This window comes from Pimephales promelas, chromosome 17 (genome assembly GCF_988280905.1).
Source record: "Pimephales promelas chromosome 17, fPimPro1.hap1.1, whole genome shotgun sequence".
Lineage (NCBI taxonomy): Eukaryota > Metazoa > Chordata > Actinopteri > Cypriniformes > Leuciscidae > Pimephales > Pimephales promelas.
In genome coordinates, this window is record NC_142785.1 from 2,189,758 (window position 1) to 2,215,918 (window position 26,161).

Consider the following 26,161-nt stretch of genomic DNA (forward strand, 5'->3'; position numbering starts at 1 on the left):
ATCTTAAGGAAAACAAATATATTGAAATATAGCACATGAATTTTAAATTCATTCAACTTCAATTACAAATACAATCTTACTTTTATTTAAAGCAAACTATACATTTAAAAGATGGGGGTTATATGCCTATTTTGTCATTTAAAAATATTGTTATGCAAAATTGTTATGCAAAAAGACAAGGACTTAGAGACAAGGACTTGTAGGAAAAATCGCAGCCAGCCACACACACACACACATAAACACAGACAACAGCCCTCCCCTCCCCACACAGACACACACACCCACACACACACACAGAGAGAGAGAGAGAGAGAGAGAGAGAGAGAGAGAGAGAGAGAGAGAGAGAGAGAGAATCGCAGGGGAAATAAATCCATTCAAACTACAATATATGACTTTCTGTTGCTCAGAGCGAATGACTTTAAATTGGAAAGTTGATCGGCTTGACGAGAACAATATACGTGGTAAGTTTTGTAACTGTAGGTAAATTGAGCAAAGTTATAACACACTTTATGTGTCCTTTTTTAGTCATAAAATTCATTTCCTCGCCACGGCCAGACCGTTCGAGATATCAAAAATCCGTCCGGAATTGAGCATCCTCAATGTCTTGACTTTATGCACACCGAGTTTGGTTGTGATTGGTAAACACATGCATTGTGATTTGATGTATTTCTCCTAGGACAATTATTCAAACAACCCATAATTCATAATTCATAAATAACTTCCATTTGAACTGTCTGATGTGATCTTCAATTGTACCGAGTTTCATATTAATTCATGCAAGTGTGTTTGATTTATGGACAAATTTTGAATCCCAGTCCAGGGGGCGCTGTCGAGCCGCCCTGCCACGCCCGGTTACCAGCTTCAGCCCGGCCCTGATGGCCATGGGTTCTGACCCGTGTGCAAAGTTTCAAGAGTTTTAGAGGATGTTAAGGCCCCCGAAAATGCCAGAGAAGTTGCACACAGCAAATAAAGGGTTAAAATTAACCTGACAGGCGCCCCTCCTCTCACTCACACAGAGAGACACTGAGAGACTGGCAAAATTCTGAGATTTTCTCTACATTCAAACAAACATATCTGACTTTCTGTGGGTCCTAGCTAATGAGTGTCAATTAGAAAGTTGTCCGGCTCGAGGAGTACAATATACATACTGATTTTTGTAACTGTAGATAAAACTAACAACCCCACTTTTGTCAAAAGGTGGCGCTACTGAGCCCTCACCACACCCGTTTCTGAAACGTTGCACATGTCTACTGGCTAATAAATGTGATGTGTCTGTCGAGTTTCATGCAATTTGAAGCATGCTAAGAGTCTCAAAAGCATCCTAAAAGAATGGTAAAGTTTGATGCGTTGCCACGGCAACAGTTTCAAAGATATCAAGAATCCATTTACAGGTCTTCATCTGCCATGTATTTGCATTATACAGATGAAGTTTGAAGCAAATCGAGTTAAAATTAGAGGGTGATTTCAAAGCATTTTGAAAGTGACACACTTCCTGCTGCCAGTTGGTGGCGCTATAACTTTGACTCACAATAGTCACATCCATGTGATCGTCCTCTTACAGCGAACACACTGCTGAAGTTTCATCAAGATCGGTTGATGTGTGCTGAAGTTATGATACACTTCCTGTTTCACGTTTCTCGCCATAATTTTGTTTCCTCGCCACGGCCAAACCGTTCGAGATATCAAAAATCCCCTCGCAAACTTTCATCCTCAATGTCTTGACTTCACGCTGACCGAGTTTCGTCGAATTTGGATCAAAGCTCTAGGAGGAGTATTAAAAATTCCATTGCGAGTGTTTTACGAACAACCCTAAATAGCCGACTTCCTGTTGGGCTGGGGTAAAAAGTAAAAGCACGAGGTATAGATGAAACGATGAGATCAACATGTGTACCGAGTTTCATATTATTACATGCAAGCGTGTTTGATTTATGGACCAAGTGTTCGGACCCCGTTCCAGGGGGCGCTGTCTAGCCCCCCTGCCACGCCCGGGTACCATCTTCAGCCCGGCCCTGATGGCCGCGGGTTCTGACCCGTGTGCAAAGTTTCAAGAGTTTTTGAGCATGTTAAGGGCCCCAAAAGTGCCCGAATAGTCGTATAAATAATAATAATAATAATAAATATAGCTGCGAGCAGCGATTGCGGGCCCAAGCCGGTGGCACCGCAACCCCGATGCCTTTAGTTACCCAAAGGCACCGGGATGGTGGTACCGCCGGCTTTGGCCCTTTATTGCTGCTCACAGCTATATTTATATTTAATGTAAAGCCGATGGCACCGCCACCTTGGTGCCTTTAGGGTTATTCTGTACGACGTGTAAAAACGTAACCCCCGCTTTGACTATCAAAAAGAAGTGTATTGTAGAGCTTGCATCAATGCAGACTCGATGCGCTGTGCGCTGTAACTCCATGTGGCTTTAAGCGCATCATTCTCCACTCGGGATGCGCATAAGCGGTTTGTGCCACACTGTACTGAGCCTTTCATATCATAATGCAGTGACGCAATGACAGATTATTAATTGCCTTTCTTGTTCTGTTCCATCTATTATATGTTGATAATAGATAGGACAGAGCACTAAAAACCTCAAACAAAGCACTAAAAACTTAAGCTGTTTGCTGTGTAGTCTGAGAATGAGCTGTTTGATTTGCACCCTCTTCCTCTTCACTGTCCTCCATAAAAACCAGCTATCCAGGTCCATGTTGTTCCAGAAAGTTTGTATGTTGCTGCCTCAATTAACATCTCTGCTATACATTTAAAACATGGCTATATCTAAAATAATTTATCTTTTTGATTTTTGTTATCTTGTTTTTCATGAATATTTTACAACAATACAAAGAGCAATGTGTATTTTCCATTAATATAGTTTGTAATGGCTTTTGTTGTCATAGATTATAATCATATATTTTTTGGATTAGTTATTTATCTTTATAATGAAGTTGTCTGTATTAAGTAGATTGTGTTTAACACACACAAGAGTGATTTTATTAGTTCAACACATAGTTATAGAAATTCTACTTCATCTAAAAAAACCCTGCACTTTATACACACACACACACACACGCACACACACACACACACACACGCACACACGCACACACACACACACACACACACACACACACACACACACACACACACAAATACATGTAAATAAAAATACAAAAAAAAAACATCAAATGTGTTTTTAGTTAGAGTATTATTTTATACAGAAACAAATATTTGTAATTCAGATAAGAATGAAGTTAGTGTTTTAAAATCTTAAGGAAAACAAATATATTGAAATATAGCACATGCATTTTTAATTAATTCAACTTCAATTACAAATACAATCTTACTTTTATTTAAAGCAAACTATACATTTAAAAGATGGGGGTTATATGCCTATTTTGTCATTTAAAAATATTGTTATGCAAAATTGTTATGCAAAAAGACAAGGACTTAGAGACAAGGACTTGTAGGAAAAATCGCAGCCAGCCACACACACACACATAAACACAGACAACAGCCCTCCCCTCCCCACACAGACACACACCCACACACACACACACACACACACACACAGAGAGAGAGAGAGAGAGAGAGAGAGAGAGAGAGAGAGAGAGAGAGAGAGAGAATCGCAGGGGAATTAAATCCATTCAAACTACAATATCTGACTTTCTGTTGCTCAGAGCGAATGACTTTAAATTGGAAAGTTGATCGGCTTGACGAGAACAATATACGTGGCAAGTTTTGTAAGTGTAGGTAAAATGAGCAAAGTTATAACACACTTTATGTGTCCTTTTTTAGTCATAAAATTTATTTCCTCGCCACGGCCAGACCGTTCGAGATATCAAAAATCCGTCCGGAATTGAGCATCCTCAATGTCTTGACTTCATGCACACCGAGTTTGGTTGTGATTGGTAAACACATGCGTTGTAATTTGATGTATTTCTCCTAGGACAATTATTCAAACAACCCATAATTCATAATTCATAAATAACTTCCATTTGAACTGTCATAAAACTTAGAGCACGAAAGTTGTTTGGCCTGATGTGATCTATAATTGTACCGAGTTTCATATTAATTCATGCAAGTGTGTTTGATTTATGGACAAATGTTCGAATCCCAGTCCAGGGGGCGCTGTCGAGCCGCCCTGCCACGCCCGGTTACCAGCTTCAGCCCGGCCCTGATTGCCATGGGTTCTGACCCGTGTGCAAAGTTTCAAGAGTTTTAGAGGATGTTAAGGCCCCCGAAAATGCCAGAGAAGTCGCACACAGCAAATAAAGGGTTAAAATTAACCTGACAGGCGCCCCTCCTCTCACTCACACAGAGGGACACTGAGAGACTGGCAAAATTCTGAGATTTTCTCTACATTCAAACAAACATATCTGACTTTCTGTGGGTCCTAGCTAATGAGTGTCAATTAGAAAGTTGTCCGGCTCGAGGAGTACAATATACATACCGATTTTTGTAACTGTAGATAAAACTAACAACCCCACTTTTGTCAAAAGGTGGCGCTACTGAGCCCTCACCACGCCCGTTTCTGAAACTTTGCACGTGTCTACTGGCTAATAAATGTGATGTGTCTGTCGAGTTTCATGCATTTTGAAGCATGCTAAGGGTCTCAAAAGTATCCTAAAAGCATCCTAAAAGAAGGGTAAAGTTTGATGCGTCGCCACGGCAACAGTTTCAAAGATATCAAGAATCCATTCACAGGTCTACATCTGCCGTATGTTTACATTATACATATGAAGTTTGAAGCAAATCGGGTAAAAATGAAAGGGTGATATCAAAGCATTTTGAAAGTGACACACTTCCTGCTGCCAGTTGGTGGCGCTATAACTTTGACTCACAATAGTCACATCCATGTGATCGTCCTCTTACAGCGAACACACTGCTGAAGTTTCATCAAGATCGGTTGATGTGTGCTGAAGTTATGATACACTTCCTGTTTCACGTTTCTCGCCATTATTTTGTTTCCTCGCCACGGCCAAACCGTTCGAGATATCAAAAATCCCCTCGCAAACTTTCATCCTCAATGTCTTGACTTCACGCTGACCGAGTTTCGTCGAATTTGGATCAAAGCTCTAGGAGGAGTATTAAAAATTCCATTGCGAGTGTTTTACGAACAACCCTAAATAGCCGACTTCCTGTTGGGCTGGGGTAAAAAGTAAAAGCACGAGATATAGATGAAACGATGAGATCAACATGTGTACCGAGTTTCATATTATTACATGCAAGCGTGTTTGATTTATGGACCAAGTGTTCGGACCCCGTTCCAGGGGGCGCTGTCTAGCCCCCCTGCCACGCCCGGGTACCATCTTCAGCCCGGCCCTGATGGCCGCGGGTTCTGACCCGTGTGCAAAGTTTCAAGAGTTTTTGAGCATGTTAAGGGCCCCAAAAGTGCCCGAATAGTCGTATAAATAATAATAATAATAATAATCGTTAGGAAAACAATAGGGCCTTCGCCCTTTCAGGGCTTGGGCCCTAATAATAATAATAATAATCCTAAGGAAAACAATAGGGCCTTCGCCCTTTCAGGGCTTGGGCCCTAATAATAGAAAAGAATAATCCTAAGGAAAACAATAGGGCCTTCGCCCTTTCAGGGCTTGGGCCCTAATAAAACCTAAATAGAAGTATTTTAAAAAAGTGAATATAAAATATGACAAAACACATAATGAAATGACAAAAAATTAACATGAAAATAGACAAATGACTATGAGCAAACAATAAATTATCCTATTTTTATCAACTAACATTAAACAAAGGTTAATCAATACATGCCGTACATACGTAGTTCACAAATTAGACATTTTTGTAAAGTGTTACTTTTATTATTTCCCAAAACGTCTCTTTCCCATCCTTGGCACGCCATGTTTTGGTTTCCATGGTGGCGTCTCAGTCCACTGTAGAGGCATGACTGGCCGAAACTGGTTTGACAGCATGTGCACCCGCTCTCGATGGAGAGCGAATGAGTAGCAACAAACGCATGAGCTGAAAAACAGAGGAAGGAGAGGTATTCCCACTGGGCTGTTTATCCAGGCCTAAAGCTCCGCTAGACCCCACCGCCCAAGGGCCACGGCGGCTATGAAGTCATGCTTTCTGACAAAACCGGCCCCAAAGTCCAGTGTGTGTGTGAATTAACAGTCAGCGGGAGCACAGGTTGATTCTTTGACATCATGGGAACAGTTCTCTTGAATGTGCTTTATAAATGTACAAACAGGCAAACAGACCCCATTATCTCCAATCCTGGCCTGGACATGCTCACAGATACGCTCGTCGCTGGTTTATTTTCACTCAGTTGCCTGGTTCGATAGAAATCCTGATGTCTGTTTAAATGGCGGCTGATGCGTTAAAGGAGTTCACTTTCAAAAAAAAAAAAAAAACGTTTGCTGATAATTTGCTCACCCCCATGTCATCCAAGATGTCCACGTCTTTCTTTCTTCAGTCTAAAAGAAATTAAGGGATTTTTCCAGGATTTTTCTCCATATAATGGATTTCAATGGGGTCCAAACGGTTCAAGGTCCAAAAGAGTGTTTCAGTGCAAACTGCAAACTTTTCAAAGGGCTTTAAATGACTCCAGACGATTAATAAGGGTCTTATCAAGCGAAACGAAAGCTCATTTAATAAATAAATAACAAAGTTTAAGTTTTATAAGCTCAAATGCTCGCCTTGCTCTGTTCTGTGACGCACGTTTGTGACTCTCCTGTTCGAACTCGTTCATAAATGAACAAATATTTTTCCCAGTCAATTCGTTCGTTGAATGAACCAAATGACTCGGAAAAAGGTTCGTTCATTTTGAAGAACGAGTTCGAACAGGAGAGTCACACAGAACAGAGCAAGGTGACCATTTGTGCTTATAAAACTTAAACTTTGTTATTTATTTATTAAATGAGCGATCGTTTCGCTTGATAAGACCCTTATTCATCGTCTGGTGTCATTTAAAGCCCTTTGAAAAGTTTGCAGTTTGCACTGAAACACTCTTTTGGACCTTGAACCGTTTGGACCCCATTGAAATCCATTATTTGGAGAAAATCCTGGAATGTTTTCTTTTCGACTGAAGAAAGAAAGACGTGGACATCTTGGATGACATGGGGGTGAGTAAATTATCAGCAAACGTTTTTTTTTTTTTTCAAAAGTGAACTACTCCTTTAAAAACCTTAATTTCTTTTCGACTGAAGACATCGGGGTGAGCAAATTATCAGCACATTTTAATCCTGGAGTGAACTACTCCTTTCACAGGACTTGCAATGGTCAACGCTATAGCCAATCCCTCCTATGGTCCGTCTCACCTTCAACAGATTCTCGAACCATGGCGATTTGTGTTTTTTTCTAATGCAGATGTATGTTTTGAGTAGTCTGGAGTTTATTTCTCCGTTCCTAAATCGACCTCACCATTATTATGGCTCTCTTGCCTTTGTGGCACAAAACCACAGTGGTTTCTATAAAAATATTCTCTGTGCAAAGAAACAAAGGCCTGACGTGTTTAACTCTGATATTTATATTATATCAAGCTCTTATTATCGAGGAAATTTGTAAGCACTTCTCGTCGAGCTCGCTCATCAAAACACTGGTTGGGGTGTCATGTGGTGCGGTCCAGGCCATCGACCCTGATTTAGTATGAATGATATGCTACAGCGTATTTATTTGAGTTCGGAGTGCATTCCTGGAATGAGGACTTGGCTCATATTTCTGACCAAAGTGGCCATGCTAATAGCGATAGCACATCGACCCAGCAGAACTCAGCACCTCTGAAGTCTGGAACGGCAACGTGCAATTACGCAGCCATTTACTGTGAGCTCAACATGAATCATAGCAGCCTAAGCAAGGACGAGAATTATGAATATCACCATCGCCTAGCAACAGGTAAACTTCAGGGTCTTACTGTATAATGTGGTTGGAGTGGGAGATTGAGTTGCAGAGAATCCCACGGCCTTCACAAATCTCCGCGCCGCGCACACTCCCGTTCACTCCCGCGGTGCCTCGCCAAAACCAAAGATAAAATGGATTCCATTAAATCAAATTAGAGGGATTTAATGGGGTCAAAATCGGGATCAAAGACGGCGTAGGGCTGTGCGATTCATCGAAATAAAGCTGAAATCGGTCTGCAAACATTCAGAATTGGCTAAGTCCCGCTTCAACTTCCTTTCACAATAGCAAACATGTCGACACGGGAAAGAAAACCACGCTTGTCGAGACGTTTCATGGGGTCTTTTAGACTAGAGAGTGTGTAGCTCTTTGAATCTGACTCGACACATAATGAGAGCTCAAACAATCACTGACAAATTCATGTTTCCGTTAAAGCAAGACAGACACAAGCATAGTCTGAAAACTGCACAAAATTGACCAGTGCATGAAAACTAACATCCAAAATACTATTTTAAATGCACGTTATTTATTTTCATCAATAGATTTCAATTAAAGTAGCCTACATATCTGTCTACTCGCACCAAACTTTACAGTTTAATTCCTATCCATATTCATGTGTAAAAACTGAATGAATGTCCATGTCATTCTTTCTTCAGTCGAAGAGGGGTCTTAACAAGCGAAACGATCGCTCATTTAATAAATAAATACAAAAGTTGAAGTTTTATAAGCTCAAATGCTCAGTTCTGTGACGCACGTTCGTAACTCTCCTGTTCAAACTCGTTCTTCAAAATTAATGAATCTTTTTCTGAGTCAATTAATTCATTTCGTTTGTTGAATGAACCAAATGACTCGGAAAAAGATTCGTTCATTTTGATGAACGAGTTCAAACAGGAGAGTCACGAACGTGCTTCACAGAAGACGACCATTTGAGCTTATAAAACTTAAACCTTTGTATTTATTTATTAAATGAGAAATCGTTTCGCTTGATAAGACCCTTATTCATCGCCTGGTGTCGTTTAAAGCCCTTTGAACAGTTTGTAGTTTGCACTGAAAGTGTCTTTTGGACCTTGAACTGTTTGGACCCCATTGAAGTCCATTACTACTCCTTTAAAATATCTTGAATGTAACTCGACACCCTTGCCTCATTTAGTATACGTGGTTCTATGAATATGCAAATGAGCCCCGCCTCCACTCACTCAGCTCAGAGATCCACTGGTTGACGATCACACGTTGATCTGATTGGTTACAAGTTTGTGATGTCAGAAACACCAGCGATCTCAAACCAAATCTGTCTTTGGTTCACTGCAGCTTTAAGGAGAAAATACTCAACTTATGAATTTACACATGGTTTGTGTTAAAGCTTATTAAAAACACAACACAGACATATAAACAACATTAAAGGCTGCATTTCCACCACAGGGGGACTTTAAGAACGAATTTGACCATCTAGAATTAGTCAAGAGGTAAGAAGATCTACCTTTTCTATGCACCTGACTAAAATGTTAGGACCAGTCTTGAAGAAAAAACGAACTTTAAAGACCAAACCTAAGCAGTTTATGCAACCGTCCCTGCTGGAGTGTCTTGCCTTGAGACTGAAGTTCTGCAACAGTGAAGACGCTTATGTTGCAGGAGTAAACAGTTTCTGATTCGGTGTAGTAAAACATGCGTATAAAAACATGTGTGCACATTTTGTGAATGTTTGGCTGGCACCGTTTCATATCCACATCGCGGACTCACCGAGCCACACACCATGATACCGAAGTGTGTGTGTAGCAAAGGACAGTGGAAAAGCTGAGGAAACGCCATTACACAATCTTCTTCCGAATGTTCAGCAACCACTAAGTGAAGCTCTTGATTGTTTCAGGTGGAACAGTGACATGAGAGGATCAAGAAAAGATAAACAAGCGCGAGGCTTGATTTTGAGCAGCTCCAGTCATGAGCATCGCTCCGTCAGCACGGATATAAATTTATCTGGCAAGTGGACTGAGGAAGAAAAAGAGCAGGTTTTGGCAGGAAGCTTCAGTCTAAACCACCACAAACAGGCCTGATGTTCACAAAGGTGGTCACGGTGGCCACAGAACAGCCTTCGGCGGCGCACAGAGCCCACACAAACCCTCGCGACACACAGAAACACGGTGCACAGTTATTTCAGACCAGGAGAAAATATACACATGCTGAGTTTGGCTTCCAGTGGCTTTAGCAAAGGAATCTGAACACGTTCTGCACTTTAATGTCAATTAACGATTCAAGAATTTCACTCTTATCTGTCAATCTCATGATCTGGTCAGTGGATGCGTGCATGAATCAGTGAGTTGATATCAAGATCGTGTATTGGTAGTGGTAGCATTTTTGTTTTGAATATGAGGAGCTCCATGTTGTAGCGTCTCCTGAATAACTTATATTAATAAACCTCTCAAAGTGTCTTAAAGTGCAAAATTATGTCTTATAATCTGTTGCTATTCCCTTCAATTAAGACGATTGCCAAAGACTATTCATCATTCATACAATATTTGATTCAGGATAACGACGCAACGATATTTTACGACTATTTTGGCGAATGATGAGTTTGATTATGATTTATCAAATGCTGTAAAAAGATATATGCTTATTGCTACTCATAAATAGGGTTTCATGATATATCAGAGACATATTGGTTAACACATGATGTGATTTTTAGTTTTTTAAGCCAATATTTTAGAGATTTATTTTTACTCATTGATATCAGGATATTTTTTGGCTGATCCCGGGTATTTAAATTGTACATGCTTCTATTTTCACATTTAGACCTTTTTTTTTTTTTTAACTGAAAGTCTGTCACCATAAAATCAAAACGGACCGTTCTTATTTTTTATTGGAATATTTCAGTATTTAATATAAATGATTTATTGGTGCACACGAGATCCACCAATAGCAAACCACAACCATCCAAATCAATTCCCCACGGATAAAAAAAATCAAGCCCCTTCTTACATTTTTTCTTGTTTGCGAAGCTATTTGGTTGGCAAATATACGTCACAATAGGGAAGAAAACGGTTACCGCAAGCAATACCAGCTCACGTTTTTTCTTATAAGTGCAAAAGAGACTCAAACTACTCTGCTGATTTTGAAGTGTCATACATAACTCGATCCTGTTTAGAAGTGTCTATTCTACTCACAATAAAAACAAAGTGTTCTGCTTTCTGTCAAATAAAGAAAAATAAACATGATGCACATTTTCCCTTTTCTCTGTCAGTGAAGTTCATTCTGAAACGCGTCCGAAAAATGACCCGTAACTCAGCAAATACTTGTCACAGAGACACGAAAGATGTCTCTTTATGAAGCTAATATTCTCTTCTTTTAAATGAGGTAATTTTATATAAAAAAAAATATTCTCAGTTGATATATTCTGAATGAAAAGAAAGAGATGTCAGTCGTTTTCAGTTAATTATAGCGTATGACGTGTTAATGTGACCACGCGTTATTCAAACGCTAATGTTGAGGCAAGCCATGAAAACGCCCACATCAGCTCGATAAAACATCCAGTTTAATAAAAATCTTGTATTTTACCTCGTCTTGCTGTGCCGTGAGGAATAATACTATCGTAATAATCCTGGAAAAATTACCTCAGAAGTGCTGGTAGTTTCATTTCGAGGAACGAATCCGGCTGATGTAGTAAGTCATTTAATTTTAAGTGCTTAGTAGGCTTGCCGCGATAGACGGTGTTACAGGTTTTAAGCCCCATCACCGGTGACATCACTTTCCCACCGTGACACCGCGATGTCTTGACTTTTTTTTAAAGTATTCGTTTTTGCTAAAATATTTATTTGAATTAATTAAAAATAATAATTTTCAATTATTTAGTTCAGAAAAGAGCATTATAATTAAAAATGAACTGCGCAGCGCGTGCCGTCACGTCACAGATCAGCAAGCATCAGGATTCCATTTAGCACGTGTGAAGACGAGAACGAGTCAAATTACAGAAAAGGAAGATAATGGCGGAAGATTTAGTGTCAAAACGCAATGCAAAAGCGCCTGTTTGGCAATATTTTGGCCAATATATATTAATGCTAATAAATGCCAATTTATGGTGTTTTACTTTTTTTTAGAGTGCTGTTGTTTATGTAGGCTAAGGTCCGTTTTGAAGTTTTTATTTTATATTCGTCTCTTTTTAATTGGTTTTTATCTTATTTAAACTTTGTGTAATTTATTTATGGCTATTTTGTTTTCTTATTCGTTAATAAACGTTTTATGGTTCTTATTTGTTTGGACCCACAGTTTGCCGATTTTCACTTTTTTCAGCCTATGCATGGGGTTATTTTTATTCGTTCGTAATGCTAATAATAGTTCTGTCTATATTTTATTCGTTCGTTATGCTAATAAAAGTTCTGTCTATAAATAAAAGTTTATTGTCAGCGAGTTGTTTTTTTTTTTTGTCCATTCCAGCAATTGACGCTGAATTGCAATTGACGCTTATTTCGAAAGTGAAAGTATGTCATTTATGTAGGCTAAGGTTCGTTTTGAAGTTTTTATTTTATATTCGTCTCTTTTTAATTGGTTTTTATCTTATTTAAACTTTGTGTAATTTATTTAGGGCTATTTTGTTTTCTTATTCGTTAATAAACGTTTTATGGTTCTTATTTGTTTGGGCCCACAGTTTGCCGATTTTCACTTTTTTTAGCCTATGCATGGAGTTATTTTTATTCGTTCGTTATGCTAATAAAAGTTCTGTCTATATTTTATTAGTTCGTTATGCTAATAAAAGTTCTGTCTATAAATAAAAGTTTTATTATCAGCGAGTTGTTGTTTTTTTGTCCATTGACGCTTATTTCGAAAGTGAAAGTATAACGCGCATGCATTTAAAAGCTATTTAACTCCCCCGCCCCGCCCTCCACGGTGACATTACCGGTGTTGTCACACGTCGATTAACCGTTGGGAAATTTTCCTCACCGCGGCAACCCTAGTGCTTAGTTCGAATCGCGGTATTGAATAGTGTCTGTAAACTGCACAAAGACTTTTTAAACATGAAATTAATGGATGAATGAGTTTAAAAACACTAATAATTTATGATTTACGATGAGCGAAAGATGACCGGAAGTCTACATGCCTATTGCAGCTGTCTAGGCTCTTGTAAACGACTCAATAAGTATCTCAATATGTCCATCCTACTAGCCAACAGTATTAATATGCTCTCCATTGACCTTAAATTACTGTGTGTGTGTGTGTGTGTGTCCGAGAGAATGAGATCCATCTGTAGGTGCTCCCTGCATGTGCTTCAGCTTAACCCTTTAATCAGAGCAGTGTTGCAGTCGTATCAGAGGCAGAAGATGTTCCCAACATGAGAAATAAATCAATGCATTTTAGTTTAAAAATGTGTGAATTGCATTTTAATGGCATTTTGAATAAATGTGTAGATCCAAGATATTTAAACACAAGTCAACATGAGGGTTGAGTGAGTGATGTCAGAATGTCTCTTTCAGTTGAGATGTCCCGTCTAGGTTATTCGGGGTAGAGTTACCGTGCACAGGGCATGAGAAGGACCCGTGGTAAGTAGCTTACGGCTTTGCCAGAAACCATTGGTGATGGAATGCACTTCCTCCCAGTCTTAGTGCTGGCGCTTGACCACTTGGAACAGCGAGATGCATTAATGAGAGGCTTTTGTGTAAAAGCACTGGAGTAATGATGGAGAGAGAGAGCTGTACAGCTCTAGCCATGTGTGGGGCTGCATACAGAGAGATCCATAAATAATACCAGGAATAATATAAATATTAATTTGTGTGAATTTATGTGCTTGATTCTCCCTTATCTTCTCATGGCTCTTCTCACCTTCTTTATATTTAGGCTATACTCCTTCTGTAGATTCTTAAAGGGACAGTTCAATCCTGCCATCATTTACTCACCCTCATGTTGATCCAAATCTGTTTTTTTTTCTTCTTCTGTCAAACACACGATATGTTAGATTAATGCTCTTCCTCATATACTCAAAGTGAATGGTCAAGAAATCAGCAGTCCATACAACGTCTAAAGCCATGCTGAGGTTTTGTGTGAAGAAAAGGCTGAAAACGCCACCATTGAAAGTAATTTTATAATTTTATTTTCTCCAGCGTCACAGATAGTAGTTAGACATGAGATATAATTCATCGGTAATCTTTGGTCTAATTAATCTTACTTCTGACCAATCCGATTTGGGTTAAGGGGAAATTTATGTTTCGTAACTTCATATTTGGGCTAAATCCTGTGCTAGAGAGCTGCTTTTGTACAGTACGTTTGCTTGTGTTTATTTCCTATTGTTGTGTATAATGGCTATTGTTGTTCATTTAGAGGAGAAAAACAATTTTGCTGATAATTTACTCACCCCCATGTCATCCAAGATGTCCACGTCTTTCTTTCTTCTGTCGGTTTTTGATAAAAAAAAAACATTCCAGGATTTTTCTCCATATAATGGATTTCATTGGGAACCAAACGGTTCAAGGTCCAAATGAGAGTTTCAATGCAGCTTCAAAGGGCTTTAAATGACTCCAGACGATGAATAAAGGTCTGATCTAGGAACCTTCGAGTCATAACTCGGAAAAAAACATTTGTTCACTTTGATGAACGAGTTCGAACAGTCTTTTGGACCTTAAACCGTTTGGACCCCATTGAAGTCCATTATATGGAGAAAATCCTGGAATGTTTTCATCAAAAACCTTAATTTCTTTTCGACTGAAGAAAGAATGGCGTGGACATCTTGGATGACATCGGGGTGAGTAAATTATCGGCAAAAGTTTTTTTTAAAAAGTGAACCACTCCTTAAAAGCGAGCAGAAGAGCGTACCGGTCTGTCCCATGAGCTCCAGGGGGGATTGGCCATAGCAAAACCCAGTTAGGCTGGGCTCCGAGCTCTCGAATGACATCAGCTCGTGAAATGTGTGCCATCCGTGCCACATCTGTGAACAACCACACGTTTGTACCATCAGTTCTTGAGTTCAAAGCTGGAACTTCCTCTGTTTCTTCCAATCGCTTGTGTTCCTTTTCGGTTCTTTTGATTGACAGCTTATCTCATTGGAGGAACGCATCCTTCTAACTCTTCAGATTTCAGAGTGAAAGTGTTTTTACACTAAAAGGCAGCACTGGATTTTTGTTCATAACATTGTGGAGTCCTTTCCTATCTAATTCTCCTTCACAAATCCATGCGCATGCACCCACATCTGTGTTACCGCAGTTTAAAACACACACACACACACACACACACACACACACACATTCATGCAGATTAGAGAAGCAAACATCGTGAGCAACATCACGCGCAAGCCAACAAAAAAAAAAAAAATGGAAAAAAAGAGGTAACACTTTACTTGAAGGGGTGTGCATAAGACTAACATGACACCTTCATAACCATGACATGACATATGAAATAGAGTTTATGCATGTTTGTGACAACTATAATTAAGTGTCATTTTCTCAATAATGACATTTTGAATGCAAATATGACCTCTTTGTTATGACATCTTGACATAAACCAATACATCATAACCTGTCAGTGTCATATTTGCAATAAAAATGTCATAACTGAGAGAATGACACTTAATGACAGTTGTCACAAACATGCATAAAACATAGCATATGTCATGTCATCATTATGAAGGTGTCATGTTAGTAAGTAAAGTGTTACCAAAAAAAAGGGTACAAAGCTGTAACTTGCACTGTGCCCTTTAAAAACGGTTCTAATTATTATAATAATAATAATTATTATTATTATTATTATTATCATACCTTTATTTAACCAGAAGAAAACTCGTTGAGATTAAAAATCTCTTTTCCAAGAGTGTCCTGGCCAAGACAGGCAGCAGCAAAAATAACAAAGTTGCAGACATAAAAAAAACAAAACAAAACAAAAAAAAAAAACATGGAACATATAGCATAAACATAAAACATAGAAGCAAGGATCATCCAACTAATTATTCATAGCAATTACAGACAGTATATCATTTAAAAGTAATTTAAAAGCAGCCAGTGAAACTGGTTCCTGAAAATGTACCAATTTAGGTACTAATGTAGACTTTTGGTCGCAGTATGTACCTTTTAAGATACTAACATGCACTCTTTTGGTCCAACAGTGTACCTTGTGTCCCAGTGACAGCTTTTCTTGTGAGAGAGTGGCATATTTCCCATCAAACATCAGCTCAACAAAACAGACGAAGCCGCAATATGGGATTTTCCTCTCCATCACTGTAAAAGAGCTGTAAAACGGCATATGAAAGATTTCGTTAAAGTTGTTGTTGTGATTATTGATGGAAAAGCTGGAAAAAGGTCAGGACGCAAATCACAGCTCGTAAAAGGCATATTCTGTCGTTTGTTTTTGTCTTAATTGGCGACGGGTGCTTCAGTACCAGCTGCGGCGGCGATTTAAGACGGAACCGTTCAAAGACCTCTTCGTTCTGTTAGAAGACGTAATTGGAGTCCGTATTATGCCGTTAGGCCTCATGGTTTCTGTCAGTGAGGATGTCGAGTTACTTGTAATCGGTTTCTTCTGCTGTGATGCTGGCACAGATACACACTTGCGCTCGTTTGGTAGGCAGAAGTCTTCTTTATGATACTGCACATTTTTATGTAATGCTGTAATATTGCAGTTTAGTTAATTTGTGTACAATTTTATGAAGTGTTTACATTTTTATGAATTTAGCATAAAAATGTAAATACATTTAAATACATATTTATGAATTTAGCAAATGCTCCAGAGCAACTTACAAAAGCGCAATTCGTCAATGAGCCAACAATATTTGTTATCGATTTCGAAACAAGCTAGAGAAGAGGAGAGAAAAAAGAGACAAAAACAAAAGGGAGACTTGATAAGGTATATATAGCTTAAGATCTTAAAGGAGTTGTTCACTTTTAAAAAAAAAAAAAAACAACTTTTGCTGATAATTTACTCACCCCCATGTCATCCAAGATGTCCATGTCTTTCTTTCTTCAGTCGAAAATGATGAAAACATTCCAGGATTTTCTCCATATAATGGACTTCAATGGGAACCAAACAGTTCAAGGTCCAAAAGACAGTTTCAGTGCAGCTTCAAAGGGCTTTAAACAACACCAGACGATGAATAAGGGTCTTATAGGACCCTTGGAGTCATGACTCGAAAAAAGATTTGTTCATTTTGATGAACGAGTTTGAACAGGAGAGTCACGAATGCTCATCACAGAACAGAGCAAGGCGAGCATTTGAGCTTATAAAACTTCAACTTTGTTATTTATTTATTAAATGAGCGATCGTTTCGCTTGATAAGACCCTTATTCATCGTCTGGAGTCGTTTAAAGCCCTTTGAAGCTTCACTGAAACTCTCATTTGGACCTTGAACCGTTTGGACCCCATTGAAGTCCATTATATGGAGAAAACCCTGGAATGTTTTCATCAAAAACCTTAATTTCTTTTCGACTGAGGAAAGAAAGACATGGATATCTTGGATGACATGGGGGTGAGTAAATCATCAGCAAAAGTTTTTTTTTTTTTTTTTTTTTAAGTGAACTGCTCCTTTAATATTAGGGTTGATATAACACATTTTTATTGTTGGTGTCTAGATCTATTAATTTATTTTAAAAAATCAATTTAAAATAAAATTGTTATCTACAGTCAGTAGTTTGGCACAATTTTTTAGTATTTCTTGGCACATACTTTTATCATTTCTCAAAGTACAACCACAAAAACCTATAAAACAGGAAATGAGGTCATAGAGAAGAACCCCTGCAGACCCTCATGACTGAGTGTCGGTCAGTGAGTCAATAAAAATATCAGATAATTTTACATTTTCTGTTTATAATATCCACCTGACTGTATGTTATCTCTTATTTTACCGTGTTGTAGTACTTTTCAGAAAACTAAGCCTTACAAGCTAATGCATCTCATGAAAGTCATGTCATTTGCTCGACATTTTATAGAACTGAATTGATTTAGATGTAATGGTTATTGTCATCTTGAAGCTCAAGCCACACGTCGGAGGTCAAAGGTGAAAAGCCACGTTGTCTCCCGCCGTCGTGCTCTCTTCCACGACTTGTCAAAGCAGTTTCTCACTCAAACACCACAACAAACCACTGCCCCGGTAACTGCCCTACCCTGTCAAGCCTCATCCCAGCAGACACGCATGAAAATGTAACACGCCGCTTATGGCAAATCTGTCTTGACTTTTACATGTGGGGAAAAATGAATCAGAACCAGTTCTTTTGACTTTTGTCTTTTATAAATTTGTTTCCACTTGTTTTCCACTGAGTTATTAAAGGAAGGAACACAAACTGCATCCAATCGCTCCACACCAGGGGCATTATAGTAGCGATTTACACCAATCATCTTTAGATGTTATTCGTATTGACGTCAACTAATAGTAGTGTGATTATTGTGATTAACTATTTGGCAAAGACTGCATGCAAAGAAAACAGCTGGGAGTTTTACGAAACCTTCGGAGGGAAAAGCCGTGCAGTTTTTGAAGGCATTCCAAGAAAAGTAGTGTTTTCATCAGGATGCCAGTCTTTCCCTCCTCCGTTCTCCTGGTTCTTGCACTCTGTTCATTTATCCCACTCTGGACACGGAGATGGGAAGACTACGGCCTGAGTGTGGATGTGTTTTATCGGCCTCTGAGTGCAGCGGGACGCATCAGTCCATTTCATTAACAGCAGGGCTCTGGTCCATACGGGAACTCCACACGCGGCCTCAACACGTCCAATATCAGTTGATGACGTTCCTCAATGAGTCTTGAGTGTTTTTGTGTGTGTTTGCATGTGTATGGGTTTCTGTCCACTCTGGCGTGGACTTCCTGCTCTTCTTGATTACATATGGCAGTACTGTATGTATAGATATTTCTGAGGAGAAACTGTATGTTTGTATGTATTATTATTGCCGGGGTATAATTTGAGAGAAACACCGTCCAGCCACCCACCCATCTACCCATCCATCCATCCCTCTGTCCAATCCGTCCATCCATCCATCCTTCCATCCACACATCCATCCATCCACACATCCACCCCTCTGTCCAATCCATCCATCTATCCATCCATCCATCCATCCATCACATCCACACATCCATACATCCATCCATCCATCCACACATCCATCCACCCCTCCGTCCAATCCGTCCATCCATCCATCCATTCATCACATCCACACATCCATCCATCCATCACATCCATCCATCCATCACATCCATCCATCCATCCACACATCCATCCACCCCTCCGTCCAATCCGTCCATCCATCCATCCATTCATCACATCCACACATCCATCCATCCGTCCATCCACCCGTCCATCCATCCATCCATCCACACATCCGTTCATCCATGCATCCATCCATCCAACCATCCACACATCCATCCATCCATCCACATATTCATCCATCCATCCACATATTCATCCATCCATCCACATATCCATCCATCCACATATTCATCCATTCACACATCCGTCTATCCACACATCCGTCCATCCGTCCGTCTATCCGTCCATCCGCCCATCCATCCACCCAATTCATCCGCCCGTCCGTCCATCCACCCATCCGTCTGTCCACCCATCCGTCCATCCATCCACTCGCCCCTCCGTCCGTCAGTCCATCCATCCACACATCCATCCATCCAATTCATCCGTCCGTCCGTCCATCCACCCACCCATCCGTCCGTCCATCCACTCGTCCGTCCGTCCGTCCGTCCGTCCATCCACACATCCATCCATCCAATCCATCCGTCCGTCCATCCATCCATCCACCCGTCCGTCCGTCCATCCATCCGTTCATCCATCCACTAGTCCGTCCGTCCATCCATCCATCTGTGATCCACCCACCCATCCGTCCATCCATCACATCCGTCCATCCACACATCCGTCCATCCATCCGTCCATCTATCCGTCCATTTGCCCGCCCGTCCGTTCATCCATCCATCCATCCATCCGTCCGTCCGTCCGTCCATCCATCCGTTCATCCATCCACTCGTCCGTCCATCCATCCATCCGTGATCCACCCATCCATCCATCACATCCATCCATCCATCCACCCATCCATCCATCCACACATCCGTCCATCCATCCGTCCGTCTATCCGTCCATTTGCCCATCCGTCCGTCCGTTCATCCATCCGTTCATCCATCCATCCATCCGTCCGTCCGTCCATCCTTCCATCCATCCATCTGTCCATCCGAATTAATAGCTGCAGATTTGCTGGTTGTGGTTGAAATGACGTCAACATTGGATAGTCATGGTTAGTTTTAAGAAATAAATGACCATTTATTTTTATTGCACTTGCTGCTTTAGATCATAATAGTTTTCAGTGCGTAATTTCTATTTTGGCAATGGATTTTCACAATGCAACATTAAATGTCAGGGTCTAGAAGAAGGGTAAAACAATAAAACAATGCATTTGAAAAGTAGAAAAATTAACAAACAGCCATTTCAGTTTGTATCTAAATCCCACCCACTCAAAACCCTAGGATTGTGTTTCTGCAGGCCTCAGTGACTGTGCAGTTTTCTGCTGTGTCATAGTCATCCATTTCTTCCTCTCTCCTGCTCCTTCACGCCTCCCACAGTCTATCCAGACGACTCGCCTGCTGTAATGACTAACCTCACCCTCTCCTCCAGCTAATCTGAGCCATGCCAGCGCACCGGACCAAGGATTCCCTCTCTTTTATTCCTCCTTACAGCGTTCCACGACTCATTCCTCCTTCCGTCGTTTAGCGGACCGTTAGTCGCCCACTCAACTCCTTCCACCAATGCTTTCATATAATTGTACTTCCAGGGATGCAGCCAGGCAGACTGAGTGGCGCAAGCTTTCAATATTTCATTTCTGATGACAGCGATATGATTCACTGCTTCACTTCACTGTTTTTGTGTTGATTTGACATTTACTATGTACACTGAAAAAGCTTTTTTAAAGGAGTAGTTCACTTTAAAAAAAACTCACCCACATGTCATCCAAGATGTCCATGTCTTTCTTTCTTCAGTCGAAAAAGAAATTAAAGTTTTTGATGAAAACATTCCAGGATTTTTCTTCATATAATGCACTTCAATGGGGTCCAAACGGTTCAAGGTCCAAAAGACAGTTTGAGTGCAAACTGTTCAAAGGGCTTTAAGTGACACCAGACGATGGGTCTTATCAAGCGAAACGATCGCTCATTTAATAAATAAATAACAAAGTTTACGTTTTATAAGCTCAAATGGTCGCCTTGCTCTGTGACGCATGTTCGTGACTCTCCTGTTCAAACTCGTGAATGAATCTTTTTTCGTGTCATTTGGTTCATTCAACAAACGAAATGAAAGAGTTGACTCTGGAAAAGATTCGTTCATTTTGATAAACGAGTTCGAATAGTAGAGTCACGAACGCGCATTTGAGGCGAGCATTTGAGCTTTTAAAACTTAAACTTTGTAATTTTTATCATTCATCGTCTGGAATCGTTTAAAGCCCTTTGAACAGTTTGCAGTTTTTCTCATTTGATTCCCATTGAAGTCCAAAAATCCTGGAATGTTTTCATCAAAAACCTTAATTTCTTTTCGACTGAAGAAAGAAAGACGTGGACAACGTGGATGACATGGGGGTGAGTAAATTATCAGCAAAAGTTGTTTTTAAAAGTGAACTACTCCTTTAAGTAATATTTTCTTGTTGAACATACACAAATAATCTGTTTTCGTCACTTTTTTTTTTTTTAAATGTACTTGTAAAAAGCACGTGTCACCATTGGTGCACTGCAGAGCATTATTGGAGTGCACTTTGCCCATACTCGACTTTATTATTTAAATGGAATTTGGGAAATGGATATTTTCGCACTTTTATATCTAATTGTGAGTCACGGAACACTTGCTGTGGCGCTCCAGAAACGATAGTCACCTGCTACTCCATGTCCTCACCCTCCTGCAAGCCAGTGGAAAGAAATATTCCATCGGCTTTTATTTCTGTTTTCTTACGTCTCCAGGAAGGAGGTCCTCGGTCTGGTTGGCGCGCTTTGCTTTTCCACGCCCTCACACCTCGTGAGCAGTGACGTGGGTTGTAGCGAGTTTTAGTCACCTTCTCTGGCACGTACATTTTTACTAGAGGAAAAAGTCTAAATTTAGTACAGAGGAAAGGACAACATGCTCATTTGGAGATCCGACTACTAACATGCATTAAGTCCTGCGTAGGAAAAGGGGAGGAAGACTAGGAGGTGATATAACATGACTGCTTTTTGTTTAAAAGGGTTCGGGATGGGACGTTCCTAATTAGAGCCACTCGATTGCGATTATTAGTGCAAGATGTGGTTTTCAGTTGTAGATCAAGACCGCTGGAGGCTCCTTCACACCCTGAGAGATCTTCTGTAGAGCATCATATATCTGACATGTTGAAATCCAACGTCTTGGAGATACGACAAGAGAAATGCGAGAGGAAATGGAAAGATGGAAAGCTAAGTGTGAGATGGATAGCTGGTGAAGTGTGATTTGGAAAGGATTAGGTGTTTTTAAAGACTAACCTTTTTTTTTGTCCAAATAGGCACAGATGCCGATAATAAACAAAGTGGCCTGGCAGAAGAATTGCTCCATAACAAAGAGAAGAGAAAAGGCCTGTAGACAGGGGAAGATCTCACTGGAAGCATTTAAAGTTTTTTGGATGATAATGAGTCTTGCTATAAGTGGGATTTTGGCCTCCGTTTTTTTCTCCCTCCTACACAACATTCTCTTTCTTTCTAAAGTAGCCTATATCTCGGACTCTTTCTCTCGCCGTCTGTCTGTTTAAAGTCCGTCACGCTGACTAAAAAATCAGATGTGTTACACCAATCCTGCCAATCAAAACTGTGCAATGTTCTGGATCACGTTTGGGAGGCCGATAGAAAGATGTGGCCTTACTGTGATCGAAGATGTAGTGACGACCCCACTCATGAGGAAACACTGTTGTTTGTTTGGGACATATAACTCACACCAGCTAAACTAATGATTCAATACTGCTCAGTACATAAATATGAGTTATATTAAAGGTGCATTGCGCAACAAATAGCCGTTTTTCTAACCCATACTGAATGAAGGGCTGAATGAGCCCTTTTCTGATCACCGCGATCGCCTCTATAGACAGTCCCTCCAGGATTTCACGATTTTTTTTTGTGATTTTTGCGATCAAAATGACTGATTTTGTGGTGGTAATTTCCAAAAATTTGTGAAAAAATTTGCGATTTATATTTAACATTTACCGTAATAGTATTCAGTCCTTCCAGAAAAACACAGAGTTTTTTTTTTTGTGATTGTTGCGGGCAAAAATTGATTGATTATGCGGCCAGTTTTCTTTAAAAATGCGATGGAATATGTGGGATATTTATGCAATTTTATGCAATGAAATTGCTGGAATTTACAAAAATTGAGGGAACTTGCAAAAATTGCGGTTTGATGAAAAAGAGAAAAAAAGTGATTCCCCCAACATCCTGTTAATATAAGAGTCATTTCTTATTACTTCCTTTGATAAGTAAGAATACTACATCATAGAAAGTGCTGGGAATATTTAATTTCTCATCTTGTTTTATTTCAGACTGTAAGAGTGTAAATAAGGTGTGGCCCCTTTAAGAGCTGCGCGCTCCCTGTTGAACTGTCGAACAGCCCATGTGTGCGGGTAATTTCTGTTTGATGCTACTACTTTTATCTTATGTTGTTTATTAAGTAACAATGTGACGGTAGAACGTTCGACAGACAGTTATACGAGTTCGATTTGTGAGACGTCAATCGCCTCCGTGAGTCTGTCTGGCGTCGCGTAATTGCGTCACTTCATAACGTTCCCATGGAAACAGGGGGAAATGGCTGCTCTTGTGTGAAGCAAACGCAACATTTTTCAACTTTCTGCTAAGATACATGTGACTTTTTTTTTGCAACGAAAATGCGAGGATTATGAAATTATGCAAACCCCGCATACTTTGCACGGAAATCGGCAATTTATGCGGCGAAAGTGAGGCTTATTTGAAAAAATGTGGCCCCCGCATAAATATGCGGACTTTGGCTGATTTTGCATTGAATTCAGCGATCGCATAATCGCGTTTTTCTGGAGGGACTGTATAGACCCCTTTTGTGCCGACGTCACAGTTACGTCACGGCGCTAGCTGGAGGCAAAACAAAGTGAAAACTGGAGGCGGCCAATACAAACCAGCACAGATTCGGCTACATAATAAGGAGCTTAAATAATTGTTACTATTATTAAATGTCATCTTATTGTGTTGTTTGGTGCAAGAATTGATGAAAAATGAATATGCTGTATCTGGAACTTTTATTTCTAGAAAATATTCACATCATTAAAATCGCACCGTAATGTCACTCTTTACATTGTCGTGGTCTCGGCACACGTACACACAAGTCTTGTACAGGACCATATAGTTATAGGCATCTAAAGATTTACTGTATATGCTCTCAGTTTCTCTTTGCGATCGGTTTCTCTATAAGGTAGGTGTAGAAGTCAGGCCACTCAACCGAGGTAACGTAACGTTAATCCTGTCAGATCGTCCATGCATTGAGTGAGCGTGTAGGCGGCTACGGGTCGGCCAATCTGGTTCTGTCCGTTAAAAATAACTTTTGGAAATAACAATCGCGGTCCTGGACACTGAGTGACCTTACACATTAAGATAATATCGGATTTTCTCCAGTCATTGTTAAAAAAACAAGCTAACAATCCTTGCTAACTAGCGTCCCCCAGAGGGATCGATCTGCCTCCACCTAAGCTCCGCCCACAAAAAACGTCACCCTGTTTACCAACTGTAAAAGGGTCTATAATCCTGTACAGTAAAATAAATAAGAGGGATTCGGGACGGATTTGAGACGTTCGTTCACGCTCGCCTGGCGGGTTTGTGTATTCGCCGCCATTCTCCGTATCAGTGAAGACAACTCGAGCAACTTTCCACAAAAGTAGAAGATGGATTCAAAGGCTACGTTCACACTGCAGGCTGAAACGACCTAATTCCTGTTTTTTTTTTTTTTTTTTGCCCCTATGCGACCTTTATCTGATCTTTTCATGCCAGTCTGAACGACACAGATCTGATCTTTTCAAATGCGACCCAGGCCACTTGGGTATGTGGTCCAAATCCGACATGTATTCGATCTTTTGAAATGCGACTTCAATCTGAACGGCCAGGTCACATATATCCGACCCGCACGTCATTGCACGCACCTGTAGCTAGCCAATACACTCCAACGCGTTTCTGCACTGTCATGGGCCGCCGCAGACGTGTCTCTTCCCGTGACAGAGTTGATCAAAGGCGCTCACAAACATAATCGAAGGTGGATCTGGCTTGTGCGTGTGTGTGTGTGTGGTCCATGAGAGTGCACACCTCTGGTTGCAGTTCCGCTTGTTGCCAGAGGGGGTGTAGTTCTGCAAAAACTCAGAGAATTGCGCAATGCATCTTTAAACAATATAGTGATTTTTTATTTTTTTTTATCAACTCCTTTTAGTAGTACATGAATGATAACTTTTATATTTGGCAGTATTCTTGATTCAGCTAACTTTTGATTTTTTTTCCGTGTGGTTTTCTTTAATAATAGTAGATATGCATTGCACATTTTAAGATTACATTTAATTAAATTATATACGTCAAAAAAAGTAATTGTCCCGGACACAACATCATGTCCCAGCTAATTTGCATGAAGTTTAGCTGAACTTTGTCTCTTCTCCAGCGGGAAAACAACTCTCACGAGATCCAGTTGCGGCGAGTAACTGTTCGTATGAACGTCCCTGTATGCATCCCATATATTTCAAAGTCCTTGTAATTATCCATTTTCTTTGTGTGTGAGTTGAGGTTTCCCGGCTTGCGCAAACACAATGTGCACAAAGAGCAAGGTCACACTGTTTTGCTTTAGCACATTACTTGAATTAACTTTTTTGGCAGACGATTTTGACCAAAGGATCTGCGAATACTGCGTTTATGGAGAGAAGTTCAAATATAACCTGTCAACTTCAATAAGTTCAAGACAACAAAACCTGGTGATTTGCGCAGCGAGGAGGGCCTGTTCGACTCCTGCAGGTTTCTGGGTCCCGCTCAAAGCCCGGGCTCATCAGCATCTGTAGTCCAGAGGCAGACTCCAAGTCAAACACAGCGAAGAGGGATCGTCATTGATCCGGTGGCTCACGGGGAGAACACACATCCGTAACAACTGCTAGACCTTCCTCACTGCTGTAACTGAGAAGAGTTTCTTCACGGTGTGTGGAGACATGTGTCTGAACTCAGTGCTTTAGTCCACATTAGCTTGAATTACTGCATGGTTATTCATTGCACCTTGCTGGCTCTAGTTTCAGGAGACTGCTTGCCTTGGGCTTAATGTTAGAGCATGCATGCATGTACACGTATAAATATGAAGTTAGTCTAGACTGAGCAGAGGAGGTTAAGAAATTGCACTTGACACTGCGA

The 26,161-nt window shown here is 40.2% G+C and overlaps 2 long non-coding RNA genes across 2 annotated transcripts in view; both read left to right on the plus strand.

The window, feature by feature from the left end:
- Positions 1 to 26,161, plus strand: part of LOC120480883 (uncharacterized) — a 103,704-nt gene that overhangs the window by 52,775 nt on the left and 24,768 nt on the right. The gene's annotated exons all lie outside the window — the stretch shown is intronic.
- On the plus strand, positions 21,776 to 24,574 carry LOC148971023 (uncharacterized). The gene is made up of 3 exons (XR_016146954.1): positions 21,776 to 21,961; positions 22,063 to 22,204; positions 22,285 to 24,574. It is a non-coding gene; the product is annotated as an uncharacterized LOC148971023 (long non-coding RNA).